At 47.3% G+C, this 18,726-nt stretch overlaps 1 pseudogene; it reads left to right on the top strand.

The window, feature by feature from the left end:
* Window positions 1–484: 484 nt before the first annotated feature.
* Window positions 485–2,031, top strand: LOC123408546 (annotated as a pseudogene).
* The last annotated feature ends 16,695 nt before the right edge of the window (window positions 2,032–18,726 follow it).

Consider the following 18,726-nt stretch of genomic DNA (forward strand, 5'->3'; position numbering starts at 1 on the left):
TTTTAAAGCTCTTGTAGAAACCGCAATGTGTATTGTTGCACTTTCCTTCTCCTGGTACTTGAAGCTCTTGGCATCAACACTTCATATTACTTATAATGATGATAGAAAGTTGTGGAGAAACATTGTTATGACCGGCGTGACTTATAGCGGGAGGAGGTCCAATGGGCCAGTTTAGTTAAGGGCTTAGCCCAAGTTATCTTAGTTAAGTTAGGGGCTTAGCCCAAGTTTCCTTATTTCTATTACCTTAGAGCTTATATAAACACGTTGTAAGACACCTTTTAGAATTAAGCAATAAGACAATTCTATTCCCCGGCTCCCAGAGGAGCCGGAACCCTAACCCTAGCCACCGCCTCCTCCCTGCGCCGTCGCGTCGGCCGCGCGCCCTCGTCTCCTCCAACCTCTCTCCTACCCTTGTAACCTAAAGCATAGGGCCAGTAGAACCCTAGTTTCTTCCAGTTTGGTATCACGAGACTCTGGTTCGATCATGTCATCACTGTCGCCCGCCTCCACCATTGCACCGTCGTCGTCCCCCCACATGCCCGCGTCGGCCTCCTCTGTCGCGCTGCCTCCTGTCGTCCTCACCCCGGAAGAGCTGACCGGTGCGATCTGCGACCTGGATACTGCCGTCTAGGGCATCCGGCTATACCTGGCCGCACCCTATGGGCCGCAGCCGACCGCCCCACCACCAGCCAGCGCCGGCCCATCCTGGCCGCCCTGGCCGCAACCGCCGCTGGTGGCAACCGCCGCGCTGGCCTGGCCGATGCAGCCACCACTTCAGCTGCCTCCTCCACCCTCGGGGGGGGCACGACAGCCGACCCTACAGCTGCCGCCGTCGACTCCCACCACCTTCAGGCCGGGCCCGACTGCTGAGCCGGGGGTGCCGCTCAACCAGCTTCGGTTCCCACCCTCCCCGTCGCCGCTACCGGCCTGGGTGACCGAGTTGTCACAGCCAGTCTAAACGACGGCCTCGGCACCGCCGCACACCTAGTACGGAGGGCCCTCCAGCTTCGTTGTTCCCGACGGGTACCCGACGCAGACCCCTCCATTGCTTCGCGCCGACGAGCCATACCACCAAGGTGGCCCTAACCACACGCCACCGCGATTTGCCAAACTGGACTTCGCCAACTACGACGGCACCGAGGACCCCCTCACTGGCTCAACCAATGTGACCAGTTTTTCCGGGGCCAACGGACACTGGCGTCGGAACGCACCTGGCTCGCTTTGTATCACCTCTGAGGCGCCGCACAAATGTGGTACTACGCTCTAGAACAGGACGAGGGCGGCATGCCCCCTTGGGAGCGTTTCCACGAGCTCTGCCTCCTGCGCTTCGGGCCCCCGATCCAAGGGAGCCGACTGGCGGAGCTCAGCCGCCTTCCCTTCACCTCCATGGTGCAGGACTTTGCCGACCGCTTCCAGGCCCTGGAGAGTCATGCGCCTCGAGTGTCGGCTCGTTAGCGGGCCGAGCTCTTTGTGGGCGGACTATTGGATCACATCCGTGTGGACGTCGAGCTCCGCGGACCGTAGGACCTCCAGACGGCCATGTATTACGCCTGAGCCTTCGAGCGCCGCATGCAGGCCCATCAGCAGGCGGCTCCGGCTCGCGGCGCCCGGCAGCCAGGCCGGCCGACCGAGACAGCACCATCCTCAGGGGGCCGCCCCGCTCCGGCCACGCCACGAGCCTTCCGTCGACTCACCCCGGCCGAGTAGCTCGAGCGTTGTCGCCAGGGGCTTTGCTATAACTGCGACGAGCCATACGTCCTAGGCCATGTATGCCCGTGCCTCTTCTACTTGGAGGCGACTGACTACATCGAGGAGGACACCGCCACCGACGGGCCCGGTGAGATGCCCGACCCATTTGCGGTTGACGGCGCCCCGGCACCCGCTTTGGCGACGGCTCTCGTGGTATCCCTCCACGTTCTCGCGGGTATCCGAGACGAGCAGACTATGCTCTCGATGGTGATGATCAACAGCGAGCGCCTGGTGGCCCTCCTAGATACTGTCTCCACACATAACTTCCTCCCGAGTCGATGATGCACCGCTTAGCGCTCCAGCCGACGGGCAGGGAGAAACTCCGGGTCACCGTGGCTAATGGTGACCACCTCCGGTGCCATGGGATCGCCCGGGACGTGCCTTTCACCATCGGCGACGAGCACTTGATGATGAGTTGATGGATATACTTCTCGCCCCTCATTGGTTACCCCAAGTGGAAGATGGAGATGTAGTCAGCAGCAAATTTCCCTTACACGGAGACTGTAAGGTTTATCGAACCAAGAGGACTCCTAGGCTCAACAAGTAGGTGTCTCCCACCCTGGTGCTAGCAGAAAACGTGGACCTGCACACACAACAAATAACTTTGCTCCCGACGAGTACAAACAGGTTGTCAATCTCTCCGGCCTTGTAGTTTGCAAAGGATCAACACATAAGCGGGAAGGTAATATGTAACGCCCAAGATGTGACCCTATCCTCAATTTGGCACGAGGGCCTCGTCGGGGATAGAAGCGCATCTCGTCGTTTTGCAAGAATGGATATCGTTACAAGTACATGTACTGAAAAGATGAGATATATGGAATTGGCTTACACTCGCCACAAGCTACATCAGAGTCACATCAGTACAATACATAATCATCATGAAGAAGACCAGGGTCCGACTACGGACGAAAACAAACGAGAAAAGAAGAACGACGTCCATCCTTGCTATCCCAGGCTGCCGGCCTGGAACCCATCCTAGATCGAAGAAGAAGAAGAAGAAGAAGAAGAAGAAGAAGAAGAAGAAGAAGAAGAAGAAGAAGAAGAAGAAGAAGAAGAAGAAGAAGAAGAAGAAGAAGAAGAAGAAGAAGAAGAAGAAGAAGAAGAAGAAGAAGAAGAAGAAGAAGAAGAAGAAGAAGAAGAAGAAGCAACTCCAAATGAACAATCAACGCGCTCGTGTCAAGTAATCTTTACCTGTACCTACAACTGGTGTTGTAGTAATCTGTGAGCCACAGGGGACTCAGAATCTCATTTCCAAAGGTATCAAGACTAGCAAAGCTTAATAGGTGAGGTATGGTTAAGTGGTGAGGCTGTAGCAAGCGACTAAGCATTATATGAGGTGGCTAACTTACGAGTACAAGAACTAAGAGGGGGATGATCTACGCATAGCGGACGTGAACTATTAATGATCAAATGAATGATCCTGAACACCTACCTACGTCAGACATAACCCCACCGTGTCCTCGATCGGAGAAGGATCTCACGAAAGAGACAGTCACGGTTACACACTCAGTTGGCAAGTTTTAATTAAGTTACTTCAAGTTGTCTAGAACCATTGTTAAACAAAGTTTCCACGTTGCCACATAACTGCGGGCACGACTTTCAGAAAGAGTTAACCCTGCAGGGGTGCTCCAACTAGTCCATCACAAATTACCACAAGCCGCATAGAAATCCTCAATCATGACACTCGCGATCTCGTCGGATTCCTTAGTGGAAAACCTCAACTCTGAGATTACCCAAAGCATCACCAGAATCCCGATGCACAAGATATCTCCTAAAAGGTAAAACTAATCCAGCAAGGCCAACCAGTGTGTCGACGAACCCGATAGGAGCCGTGTATCTTGTTCTCAGGACACACCGTCTATGCATAGTGGACTGTAGCCAAACGCTCGAGTTGCCCCGAGGTGGCACCGCCGACTGCTAGGTGGCTGGACCAACACTCATGCGGAGCGCTGACCCGGGGGTTGATTAATTATCCTCGGGGTCCGGAAAATCCCTATGCAATTTTATTAGGTTATTAGGCAAATGTAAAACTAATGTTGGGCCTTGCCAGACCAGCTTTAATCTAAAACGAATTATCAAGGGGGTCCCCATAACAACCCCGATCATGTTAGGAGCGCTCAATTATGGAAGATAACACTGGTAGCCGAAACTAAGGGGCAAAGGTCGAACAAAACACCAGGCTAGAAAGGCCGAGCCTTCCACCTTTTACCAAGTATATAGGTGCATTAAATTAAATAGCATTTAATAGGGTGATATAACAAGGAACCCATGTTATCACATGGAAGCAACTGCACCTGCAACTAGCAACGCTAACATATGGTTAAGCAAGCGGTATCATAGCCAATTAGTGGTTTGCTAGGTTGTGAACAGGTTGAAGGTTTTCATGGCAATGTTGAGGGGCTGATATTTAACATGTGGTAGGCAGCGAGACATAACGATAGAAATGGTAAAACTAGCATGGCAATGATAGTAATGGTATCTGGGGAAATGGTCATCTTGCCTGAGGTTCCGCTGAGAAGAAGAATGACTCCGTGAAGAAGATGAACCGATGTAGTCGAACGGGTCCTCACTTTCGGACACGCTTGCAGAACTCTATCGAGACGAGGGCAACCGGAAACAAGAATCAACACACGATATTCACCATGGCACATGCACGACAAGATGCAGTCCACATATGATGCATGATCAGCTGAATATATGCAAGACATGGCATGTCAATTCAAAACAATCAACTACTACACATTAAGTGAAGTTCAACATGCAACGAGTTGCGTATTGATGAAACTCCACATACGGATTATTTAGTTCTATCCCTATTAGGTACACGGCAATATTAAATGTTGTTAAACATGGCAAAAGGTGAAGTGTAATTAAACAACCTATCTAGGCATTTTAAATGAGGTCGAAAATGACATTAGCACCTCCGAGATGACCTCATACGTTAATTTGTAATTTGTCCATATCTGAACTAACACTTTTAAATATTTTTTAAACAGTAAAATAAATAGGTTCACGTGATTCTACGCGTCGTTACAAACAATTTACACATAGAGAACATCTCCAACGGAGCTACGGTTCAAAAGATACGAACACCGCAAGATATGATGGCATGAATGCAATATGTGTCCAACGACAGTCACAAGCATTTCAAAACATATAACCAGCAAGATATTATGAAACCACACAAGATCTTAAGCAAGTTTCATATAGGACACGATCAAAACGGAGCAACGGGTCAACAACTACGAGCTAGACAAGAAATCACTAGAATCTGCCAAAATCAGCCACATAGCATTTTCTACACCCTCGAACAACTAACTACACAAAACCAAAATGCTCAAACAAGGCATGAGGCAATAGAGGGCAGGATGTACTACCACATGCAACTTATAACACCTAGCATGGAAGCAAGGAACACTAGGAAAAGAAGTCACAAAATGGCTTCTCACACACAGTTTCAGACTTAGTGAAAACCACAGTTTATGAAAGTGCAGTTTTCAATCTGAAGGCATATTGACAGCAGCAAAACCATAAGCTACAGGACTCCAAATGGCATGAAAATTCACAGCATGCTACAGAATCCTAAAGTCTACAACTAACTCCATTGCATCAACCTCAAAATAGCTATAGATCACGAGATAAACTCAAGACAAGACAACAACAAAATATAACAGATCTCAAACTTAGAAATATTTCAGCATCTCCAAATCAGCACTATTTCCTAGTAAGTTTAGAACAAGTAAACCACACCTAAACATGGATTTATATTGCAACCAAAATTACCAGTGGCTAGTCTACACATCCAAGGGCAAATCTCTAGTTGACAACTCCTTCATATCATGCACGGATTAAAACCCACAAAATAATCAAAAGGGCAACATAGCAAAATATCACATGAAGTAACTTGCTCAAAAGCTAAAACTAAATGCACAATTAAATTCTATGGATTTTTCTACCCCGAAAACATATATAACATGTGGGGTTGCAAAATAAAAACAACACCACACGTATATGCGGGAATATGTCCTAAACACGGTATAGCAAACTAGCAACGAAATCCTACATGCTAAAATACAAACAACTACTTTAAAATACATGGCAAAGGGGCCCTAAAAACATGAGCATTTTATCTACGGGAATCAAGCAATCCAGACAGGAACGAAAAATAATTACGGAACCACAACATAATAGGACAGCACGCATTTCTAGGCATAAGGCAAGCCAAACTAAGTCAAACATGCATGCAATTTATAAATTATGAATCTACACGCAAAACTACACAAGATCCATATATAGATCATCTCGATCCGACGCTCGGTTAATAAACTACGGGCGTTTGAAATATAGCCTATTCCTCTGAAAAAGAATTAAATCACAGGAATTATAAAAAACCTACAGAGGCCGAATTCGCATCGGGGCCCAAACAAGGCATGAGCGCAGGAAAACAACACTCACCGGCGGTGCATAATAGAGGCCATGGGGGTTAGCTCACCTTAGGGCCTTGGCCCGGCTCGAGGTGGGCCGACGCGGGAGAGGCCGAGGGCGAGGCGCTGGCCATGGAAGTCGGTGCTGGGACGGTGGCGCGGGAGATGGCCGATGGGCCTTGGGGTGCTGGCCCACTCAAGCGGCGCTGGCGCGGGCGCCTCAATGCTTCGTCCCGATGCTCTGCTCCCGAGCGCATCAGGGCGGCGGCGGCAGCCTCCCGTGGCGGTGACCGGCGGGGCACGGTGAGGGAGCGTGGTGTCCGATGACCACGGGCGGATCCGAGGGGCGGCGGGATCTCCTGTTGTGACGACGCAGCACTCCACATGGGCGCCTACGGGATCTGGAGTGGAGGCCGGCGAGGGGCTCAGATCTGGCGACCATGGTGGGGAACGGGGCCGGCAGGAGCTGCTGCTCGCGCACCGGCACGAGGAACCGAGGGGCAGCGGGATCCGGCGATGAGGGACTCCGGCGAAGAGGCAACGGCTTCGGGCCAGGAGCAGGCGGCGCACAGGACTGCTGTGCCCGGGAGGGGAGGGAGGCTCGGCCTCCATGCGACGGCGCGGATCTGGGCACGGGGCGGGCCTGTTGCGGGCCCGGCGGCTGCGCTGAGGAGAGAGGAGAGAGAGAGCGGCGGCTGGGCTAGGTGGCGCGGATTTCGAGGCAGGGGCTAGGATTTCCGTTAGGGGCAGGTTAGGGGTGCTTAAATAGGCAAAGGGGGGCTAGGTTTAGCAGTTTTTTGCGAGGTTGCAACCGCGCGGTCGGACTCGAACAATTCCGAACGCTGGACGGGCTAAGTGGTCGTGTAGAATTGGTTAGCCGGGGAAGAGAGGGAAACGGTGCGGCGCGGCAACGTGATTTTAAAATACCGACAAACGTCCGACGATAGACCGAATACGGTGCCGCTACGGTCGACCGTTCGGGTACCAGACGGACTCTGATTGTGACGAAATTTGACAGGTGGCCTACCTATATTAAAATTAGAATGCACGTCAAGTTCCAACCCAATTAGAGAAAGTTTTACATACAGTTTTGAAACAAGGTTTAAACGATGCCGCGGGCGCGTGCGTTTGTGGTCGGGCTCAGAACGGGCAACGACGAGAACCAGCAACTACTAACGGATGCAAGTTTCAAAAACTGGCGGCAACGGGATGCCGATGCAATGCGGATGATGCGCATGATGCTATGACGTAGCTGCAAATAAAAATAACCACACGACGAAAACGGAAATAAAGGGGCATCTTCTGGAACGTCGGTCTCGGGCTGTCACAACTCTCCTACACTACAAGAGGATCTCGACCCGAGATCCAAGAATGAAAGGGGAAGAGGATGACAAAGCAAGAGATAAAACTTAGTTGCTCCTTTGATAAACGAGTGAAACCAATGATCCTTGAAGGTTGCAAAGAGATGAGGAATGATATGAGAAACAAGCAAGAATTCACGGAAAATTTCGACAACACTTCGGTAGGAAAAGTGACAAAAATTCAATAAGGTGGGAGAACTAGACAAGATTCATAACAAACAACTAAATATAACAAGATAACACCATGATCTTGATAGAACAACAAGATTGACATAATGAGCAACATGACCACAACTCTGGAACAAGAGAATGAAACTAGATCATGGACAAAGGAAACGAAGAAATGAAGAAGAGAATGAGAAGTACTACCACAAGAATCTTGAAGAACACCTTGAGACAATGAATTGATATCATGAGCCACTCCGGAAGAAGAATTCAAATCACTATGAGCAAGAATAAGAATTATGTTCAGCTTATCCTTCATTAATTTTAATTGATGTCAAGCAACGGATTTAGGGTACCACTTATTCTTCTAGAAATGATTGAGGAGATATATGAGCACAAACTGAAGAAGTCTTGAAGGAGACATCGATGAGAATTGAAACGAATGAGGCAACCATGAGTGAATGGAGATACATGAGAACAAAAATATAATGAGTCACCTAAAATAAAACTTGAACAAGGCACCGGAATAACTGAGAGACGAACGAAGAGACAACAATTGAGAAGAATTTGGGGATGAAAGTTGAAAGCTGAGAACGAAGAAATCTTCTGAAATGATGGCCTTTGGAGGATCGAGAATGAAAACAACTCAGACAAGCACCGGATAGCGGGAAAGGGATTACTCATGATTGGAAACAATTCAAGATGATAACACCAAGCTAATATGACAATCTTCACAAGAATGGAGCAAGATTTGAGAGAAACACCCCTTCGTCTTCCAAGCTGAAAAGATGAGGAGAACACCACCAAGAATAAGTGAGACACTCCAGAATAAAGAAGAATGAAAGGTTGAGCCAAAGACGAGAAACAATTCAAATTGATCTTGAATAAGGAATATGACTGATGAATACCATTCTTACGTCACACTGAAAACGAATAAGAGAACTCCGGAAAGATTACAAGAGCCAGATAAGATCCTGGGAAAACCTGTGGGTTATGGGCCCACTGAAAAGAAACCACCATTGAAAAGATTGCTAAGAAATAAAGATAATACACCGACACAAATAAAAACTTGATGAGGTTGAGCACCTTGAAATAATTAAAAGAATTGAAAGCAAGAAACTTCTGATATATGTTGAACACTCCGGATAGAACAGAGATGGATGAACAAACGAGAGAGACTGAATAAGAATTTCCAACATGGGAAAGAATTTAAAGGATGAAAATGATATGAGGAACATGGATAGCTTGAACTGAATTCACCAGAAAAGATAACAAGATTGAATAAAGACGAACATGAAGCTCCTGAGAATCTTCACATGAATCACTGGATACCGCACGGAAGAGAAGATAGCAGAAGCATCACTGAAAAGAAAGGCACTTGGATGATGACTGAAACTTTGAAGAAAAGGGTGGGAGGGCGGGAAAAGAAAAGACACTTGGGACAGATGAGATGAACTCCGGAAAGAAATGATAATTGGCTTACAAAAATTGGAGAGGATAGAATTCACTGAAGAGAAGCACCCCGGTTGGAAAAGAATTGATATGACGCCTCCGGTTGACAAGAATTGATAAGACAACTTGACTGAGGAAAAGAATTTGCATTCTCGTAAGAATATGAGAACACGTCTTAGAAAAAGATATGAAATCACCATTTGACATCGAAGAAACTCGAATTACCATATTCAAACAAAACAAAAAGGGTGAGGCTTATGAAACAAGCCAGAACAAATTCATGAGAGAGATTTCGTCCGATATTTTCGTGGACAGGATCGCACGGGCTCGATCCTTACAGTAGCCATCCTATGCAAGGCAGTGCACATGACATACGAAACGTCCCCGAGTCGTAGCAAGCTACAAGGACTCTTTAAGACCCAACGAGAACCGCTGTAAGACGACCGTGAACAAACTAATCCACTAGATGTCGAACCCCAACCTAACATCATGTATTTGTTGGAAGATTGTCCTATAAGTAACTACTTGAATTCCCACCTAAGAACTCCCGAAATTTCTGGTCATGCAATCTGGTCCACGGATACAAGGAGTAATATAACACTCAACTCCTATACTAACCCGTCCAGTGTATCACATCCGTCAACACATAACCAGAATCTCAGACCTTCATCTATTACAAACCCTCGTGATCACAACGATACAAAGTATGGCAGTACTCCCGAACAATCTGCACCAGTACTGGGGACATTGGGGTTATCTCGCCACTACTAGTATTGAACCAATTACGAACATCCTTCGTTCTGAGATACTAAGAAATCTGAATGATAGCGATGTGCTCGAGAATCCCCTGGAGCTCAACTCCCCATAAGAAATCAAGTTAGACAGGAGGCACCAAGACAGAACTCCGTCACATCGACATCATATAGATTCCAAAAATATCCGCGTGATCCTAAAAAATTTGAGTGAGAAGAGGAGTAGAATAAAATATTACGTGAAGATTCCTCACCAGAGCATAGAAGAGGAGAAAAAGAATCCTACTCTCCGATATATAACTAGACTCAAAGCAGTTTTTCACTAGACTCGACTCGGCCAAGTTCGATCAATCAAGGGGGCACCTAGGTTGGTACTGCTCTGATACCAACTTGTAACGCCCAAGATGCGACCCTATCCTCAATTTGGCATGAGGGCCTCGTCAGGGATAGAAGCGCATCTCGTAATTTCTCAAGAATGGATATCGTTACAAGTACATGTACTGAAAAGATGAGATATATGGAATTGGCTTACGCTCACCACAAGCTACATCAGAGTCACATCAGTACAATACATAATCATCATGAAGAAGAGCAGGGTCCGACTACAGACGAAAACAATCGAGAAAAGAAGAACGACGTCCATCCTTGCTATCCCAGGCTACCGGCCTGGAACCCATCCTAGATCGATGAAGAAGAAGAATAAGAAGCAACTCCAAATGAACAATCAACGCGCTCGCGTCAAGTAATCTTTACCTGTACCTGCAAGTGGTGTTGTAGTAATCTGGGAGCCACAGGGGACTCAGCAATCTCATTTCCAAAGGTATCAAGACTAGCAAAGCTTAATAGGTGAGGTATGGTTAAGTGGTGAGGCTGCAGCAAGCGACTAAGCATTATATGAGGTGGCTAACTTACGAGTACAAGAATTAAGAGGGGGATGATCTACGCATAGCGGACGTGAACTATTAATGATCAAATGAATGATCCTGAACACCTACCTACATCAGACATAACCCCACCGTTTCCTCGATCGGAGAAGGATCTCACGAAAGAGACAGACACGGTTATGCACTCAGTTGGAAAGTTTTAATTAAGTTACTTCGAGTTGTCTAGAACCAGTGTTAAACGAAGTTTCCACGTTTCCACATAACGCGGGCACGGCTTTCCGAAATATTTAACCCTGCAGGGGTGCTCCAACTAGTCCATCACAAATTACCACAAGCCGCATAGAAATCCTCGATCACGAAACTCGCGATCTCGTCGGATTCCTTAGTGGAAAACCTCAACTCTCAGATTACCCAAAGCATCACCGGAATCCCGATGCACAAGATATCTCGTAGAAGGTAAAACTAATCCAGCAAGGCCACCCGGTGTGTCGACGAACCCGATAGGAGCCGCATATCTCGTGCTCAGGACACACCATCTATGCATAGTGGACGGTAGCCAAACGCTCGAGTTGCCCCGAGGTGGCACCGCCGACTGCTAGGTGGGCGGACCAACACTCATGCGGAGCACTGGCCCGGGGGTTGATTAATTATCCTCGGGGTCCGGAAAATCCCTATGCAATTTTATTAGGTTATTAGGCAAATATAAAACCAATGTTGGGCCTTGCCAGACCAGCTTTAATCTAAAACGAATTATCAAGGGGGTCCCCATAACAACCCCGATCATGTTAGGAGCGCTCAATTATGGAACATAACACCGGTAGCCGAAACTAAGGGGGAAAGGTGGAACAAAACACCAGGCTAGAAAGGCAAAGCCTTCCACCTTTCACCAAGTATATAGGTGCATTAAATTAAATAGCATTTAATATGGTGATATAACAAGGAACCCATGTTATCACATGGAAGCAACTGCACCTGCAACTAGCAACGCTAACATATGGTTAAGCAAGTGGTATCATAGCCAATCAGTGGTTTGCTAGGTTGTGAACAGGTTGAAGGTTTTCATGGCAATGTTGAGGGGCTGATATTTAACAGGTGGTAGGCAGCGAGACATAACGATAGAAACGGTAAAACTAGCATGGCAATGATAGTAATGTTATCTGGGGAAATGGTCATCTTGCCTGAGATTCCGCTGAGAAGAAGAATGACTCCGTGAAGCAGACGAACCGATGTAGTCGAACGGGTCCTCACTTTTGGACACGCTTGCGGAACTCTATCGAGATGAGGGAAACCGGAAACAAGAATCAACACACGATATTCACCACGGCACATGCACGACAAGATGCAATCCACATATGATGCATGATCACCTGAATATATGCAAGACATGGCATGTCAATTCACAACAATCAACTACTACACATTAAGTGAAGTTCAACATGCAACGAGTTGCATATTGACGAAACTCCACATACAGATTATTTAGTTCTATACCGATTAGGTACACGGCAATATTAAATGTTGTTAAACATGGCAAGAGATGAAGCGCAATTAAACTACCTATCTAGGCATTTTAAATGAGGTCGGAAATGACATATAGCACCTCTGAGATGACCTCATACGTTAATTTGTAATTTGTCCATATCTGAACTAACACTTTTAAATATTTTTTAAACAGTAAAATAAATAGGTTCACGTGATTCTACGCGTCGTTACAAACAATTTACACATAGAGAACATCTCCAACGGAGCTACGGTTCAAAAGATACGAACACCGCAAGATATGATGGCATGAATGCAATATGTGTCCAACGACAGTCACAAGCATTTCAAAACATATAACCAGCAAGATATTATGAAACCACACAAGATCTTAAGCAAGTTTCATATAGGACACGATCAAAACGGAGCAACGGGTCAACAACTACGAGCTAGACAAGAAATCACTAGAATCTGCCAAAATCAGCCACATAGCATTTTCTACACCCTCGAACAACTAACTACACAAAACCAAAATGCTCAAACAAGGCATGAGGCAATAGAGGGCAGGATGTACTACCACATGCAACTTATAACACCTAGCATGGAAGCAATGAACACTAGGAAAAGAAGTCACAAAATGGCTTCTCACACACAGTTTCAGACTTAGTAAAAACCACAGTTTATGAAAGTGCAGTTTTCAATCTGAAGGCATATTGACAGCAGCAAAACCATAAGCTACAGGACTCCAAATGGCATGAAAATTCACAGCATGCTACAGAATCCTAAAGTCTACAACTAACTCCATTGCATCAACCTCAAAATAGCTATAGATCACGAGATAAACTCAAGACAAGACAACAACAAAATATAACAGATCTCAAACTTAGAAATATTTCAGCATCTCCAAATCAGCACTATTTCCTAGTAAGTTTAGAACAAGTAAACCACACCTAAACATGGATTTATATTGCAACCAAAATTACCAGTGGCTAGTCTACACATCCAAGGGCAAATCTCTAGTTGACAACTCCTTCATATCATGCACGGATTAAAACCCACAAAATAATCAAAAGGGCAACATAGCAAAATATCACATGAAGTAACTTGCTCAAAAGCTAAAACTAAATGCACAATTAAATTCTATGGATTTTTCTACCCCGAAAACATATATAACATGTGGGGTTGCAAAATAAAAACAACACCACACGTATATGCGGGAATATGTCCTAAACACGGTATAGCAAACTAGCAACGAAATCCTACATGCTAAAATACAAACAACTACTCTAAAATACATGGCAAAGGGGCCCTAAAAACATGAGTATTTTATCTACGGGAATCGAGCAATCCATACACGCACGAAAAATAATTACGGAACAACAACATAATAGGATAGCACGCATTTCTAGGCATAAGGCAAGCCAAACTACGTCAAACATCCATGATATTTATAAATTACGAATCTATGCGCAAAACTACACAAGATCCATATATAGATCATCTCGATCCAACGCTCGGTTAATAAACTGCGGGCGTTTGAAATATAGCCTATTCCTGTGAAAAAGAATTAAATCACGGGAATTATAAAAAACCTACACGGGCCGAATTCGCATCAGGGCCCAAACAAGGCATGAGCGCAGGATAGAAACACTCGCCGGCGGCGCATAATAGAGGCCAAGGGGGTTAGCTCACCTTCGGGCCTTGGCCCGGCTGGAGGTGGGCCGACGCGGGAGAGGCCGAAGGCGAGGCGCTGGCCACGGAAGTCGGCGCTAGGCCAGTGGCACGGGGATGGCTGATGGGCCTTGGGGCTCTGGCCCACTCAAGCGGCGCTGGCGCGGGCGCCTCGACGCATCGTCCCGATGTTCTGCTCCCGAGCGCGTCAGGGTAGCGGCGGCAGCCTCCCGTGGCGGTGACCGGTGGGGCACGGCGAGGGAGCGCGGTGTCCGGCGACCACGGGCGGATCCGAGGGGCGGCGGGATCTCCTGTTGCGACGACGCAGCACTCCACACGGGCGCATGCGGGATCTGGAGCGGAGGCCGGCGAGGAGCTCAGATCCGGCGACCATAGTGGGGAACGGGGCCAGCAGGAGCTGCTTCTCGGGCACCGGCACGAGGAACCGAGGGGCGGCGGGATCCGGCGAGGAGGCGGCGGCTTCGAGCCAGTTGCAGGTGCCGCACGGGACTGTTGTGCCCGGGAGGGGAGGGACGCTCGGCCTCTAGAAGGCGGCGCGGATCCGGGCCCGGGGCGGGCTTGCTGCGGGCCTGGCGGGCTTGGCGGCTGAGCTGAGGAGAGAGGAGAGAGAGAGCGGCGGCTGGGGGGTAGGTGGCGCGGATTTCGAGGCAGGGGTTAGGGTTTCCGTTAGGGGCAGGTTAGGGGTGCTTAAATAGTCAAAAGGGGGCTAGATTTAGTAGTTTTTCGCCACGGTTTCAACCGCGCGGTCGGAATCGAACAATTCCGAACTCGGGACGCGCTAAGTGGCCGTGTAGAATAGGTTAGCCGGGGAAGAGAGGGAAACGGTGCGGCGCGGCAACGCGATTTTAAAACACCGACAAATGTCCGACGATAGATCGAATACGGTGCCGCTACGGTCGACCATTCGGGTACCAGACGGACTCTGATTGCGACGAAATTTGACAAGCGGCCTACCTATATTAAAATAAGACCGCACGTCAAGTTACAACCCAATCAGATAAAGTTTTACACACACTTTTAAAACAAGGTTTAAACGATGCCGCGAGCGCGTGCGTGTGTGGTCGGGCTCAGAACGGGCAACGACGAGAACCGACAACTACTAACGGATGCAAGTTTTGAAAACTGGCAGCAACGGGATGCCAATGCAATGCGGATGATGCGCATGATGCGATGATGATGCGGCAAATAAAAATAACCACACGACGAAAACGGAAATAAAGGGGAATCTTCTGGAATGTCGGTCTCGGGATGTCACTTAATAGTGGTTGCAACAGAAAAGTAAATGAAAGCGGTAAATGATGAAGGTGTAAACAATGATGGTGATATGGACCGCAGTCACAGGATGTTCACTAGTGATGTCTCTCTCCCAAATGATGATAAACAACTATGCTTTGGTAAACAAATCATAGTTGGGCAATTGACAGAATTATGATCGCACCGCAATGCTAATTATGCTCCTTGATAGTTAGAGGTGTTGGGTAACGTCGCATGGGAAACAAAAAATTTCCTACGCGCACGAAGACCTATCATGGTGATGTCCATCTACGAGAGGGGATTTCCGATCTACATACCCTTGTAGATCGCACAGCAAAAGCATTAAGAAACGCGGTTGATGTAGTGGAACGTCCTCACGTCCCTCGATCCGCCCCGCGAACCGTCCTACGTACCGTCCCGCGATCCGTGCCACGATCTAGTGCTGAACGGACGGCACCTCCGCGTTCAGCACACGTACAGCTCGACGATGCTCTCGGCCTTCTTGATCCAGCAAGAGAGACGGAGAGGTAGATGAGTTCTCCGGCAGCGTGACGGCGCTCCGGAGGTTGGTGGTGATCTAATCTCAGCAGGGCTCCGCCCGAGCTCCGCAGAAACGCGATCTAGAGGTAAAACCGTGAGGTATGTGGTCGGGCTGCCTTGGAAAAGTTTTTACAAATCAGCCCTAATAGCTCCATATATATAGGAGGAGGGAGGGGAGCCTTGCCTTGAGGCTCAAGGAGCCCCAGGGGCTGCGCACCAAGGGGAGGAGGAGTCCTCCTCCAATCCTAGTCCAACTAGGATTGGAAGGTGGAGTCCCTCTCTTCCTTCCCACCCCCCTTTTTTTTATTTGATTTTCTATATATGGCGCATAGGGCCTTCTTGGGCTGTCCCACCAGCCCACCAAGGGCTAGTGCGCCACCCCCAAGGCCTATGGGCTTCCCCAGGGTGGGCTGCCCCCCCCCCCTCGGTGAACATCCGGAACCCATTCGTCATTCCCGGTACATTCCCGGTAACTCCGAAAACCTTCCGGTAATCAAATGAGGTCATCCTATATATCAATCTTCGTTTCTGGACCATTCCGGAAACCCTCGTGACGTCTGTGATCTCATCCGGGACTCCGAACAGCATTCGCTAACCAACCATATAACTCAAATACGCATAAAACAACGTCGAACCTTAAGTGTGCAGACCGTGCGGGTTCGAGAACTATGTAGACATGACCCGAGTGACTCCTCGGTCAATATCCAACAGTAGGACCTGGATGCCCATATTGGATCCTACATATTCTACGAAGATCTTATCGTTTGAACCTCAGTGCCAAGGATTCATATAATCCCGTATGTCATTCCCTTTTTCCTTCGGTATGTTACTTGCCCGAGATTCGATCGTCAGTATCCGCATACCTATTTCAATCCCGTTTACCGGCAAGTATCTTTACTCATTCCGTAATACAAGATCCCGCAACTTACACTAAGTCACATTGCTTGCAAGGCTTGTGTATGATGTTGCATTACTGAGTGGGCCCTGAGATACCTCTCCGTCACACGGAGTGACAAATCCTAGTCTTGATCCATACTAACTCAACGAACGCATTCGGAGATACCTGTAGAGCATATTTATAGTCACCCAATTATGTTGCGACGTTTGATACACACAAAGCATTCCTCCGGTGTCACTGAGTTATATGATCTCATGGTCATAGGAACAATTACTTGACACGCAAAAAACAGTAGCAACAAAATGACACGATCAACATGCTACGTCTTATTAGTTCGGGTCTAGTCCATCACGTGATTCTCCTAATGACGTGATCCAGTTATCAAGAAACAACACCTTGCTTTTAGCCAGAAGACCCTGACTATCCTTGATCAACTGGCTAGCCAACTAGAGGCTTGCGAGGGACGGTGTTTTGTCTATGTATCCACACATGTATCTAAGTCCTCATTTAATACAATTATAGGATGGATAATAAACGATTATCTTGACATAGGAATTATAATAATAACTTATTTATCATTGCCTCTAGGGCATAATTCCAACAGTCTCCCACTTGCACTAGAGTCAATAATCTAGCCCTCACATCACCATGCGAATTACATTGTAATAAATCTAACACCCATACAGTTCTAGTGTTTATCATGCTTTGCCCATGGAAGACGTTTAGTCAGCGGGTCTGCTACATTCAGATCCGTGTGCACTTTGCATATATTTACGTCCTCCCCTTCGACGTAGTCGCGGATGAGGTTGAAGCGTCGTTTGATGTGTCTGGTCTTCTTGTGAAACCGTGGTTCCTTTGCTAAGGCAATGGCACCCGTGTTGTCACAGAACAAGGTTATTGGATTCAGTGCGCTTGGCACCACTCCAAGATCCGTCATGAACTGCTTCATCCAGACACCCTCCTTAGATGCCTCCAAGGCAGCCATGTACTCCGCTTCACATGTAGAATCAGCTACGACGCTTTGCTTGGAATTGCACCAGCTTACCGCACCCCCATTAAGAATAAATACGTATCCGGTCTGTGACTTAGAGTCGTCTGGATCTGTGTCAAAGCTTGCAACAACGTAACCTTTTATGGCGAGATCTTTGTCACCTCCATACACGAGAAACATATCCTTAGTCCTTTTCAGGTACTTCAGAATATTCTTGACCACCGTCCAGTGATCCACTCCTGGATTACTCTGGAACCTATCTTCCATACTTATGGCCAGGCTAACGTCCGGTCTAGTGCACAGCATTGCATACATGATAGAACCTATGGCTGAAGCATAGGGGACGGTGCTCATATGCTCTCTATCTTCATCATTTGCTGGGCACTGAGTCTTACTCAAACTCGTACCTTGTAAAACTGGCAAGAACACCTTGTTGGACTGTTCCATTTTGAACCTTTTCAAAACTTTATCAAGGTATGTGCTTTGTAAAAGTCATATCACGCGTTTTGATCTATCCCTATAGATCTTAATGCCTAGAATGTAAGCGGCTTCTCCTAGGTCCTTCATAGATAAACTTTTATTCAAGTAATCCTTTACGCTCTCCAAAAACTCCACGTTGTTTCCAATCAGCAATATGTCATCCACATATAATATTAGAAACGCCACAGAGCTCCCACTCACTTTCTTGTAAATACAAGATTCTCCAACCACTTGTATAAACCCAAATGCTTTGATCACCTCATCAAAGCGTTTATTCCAACTCCGAGATGCTTGCACCAGTCCATAAATGGATCGCTGGAGCTTGCATACTTTGTTAGAATTTTTAGGATCGACAAAACCTTCGGGTTGCATCATATACAACTCTTCCTTAAGGAAACAGTTAAGGAACGCTGTTTTGACATCCATCTGCCATATTTCATAATCAAAAAATGCAGCTATTGCTAACATGATTCTGACTGACTTAAGCATCGCTACGGGTGAGAATGTCTCATCGTAGTCAACTCCTTGAACTTGTGAACAACCCTTTGCCACAAGTCGAGCTTTATAAACGGTCACATTACCGTCAGCGTCAGTCTTCTTCTTAA

The sequence above is a fragment of the Hordeum vulgare genome, chromosome 7H (assembly GCF_904849725.1).
Source record: "Hordeum vulgare subsp. vulgare chromosome 7H, MorexV3_pseudomolecules_assembly, whole genome shotgun sequence".
Lineage (NCBI taxonomy): Eukaryota > Viridiplantae > Streptophyta > Magnoliopsida > Poales > Poaceae > Hordeum > Hordeum vulgare.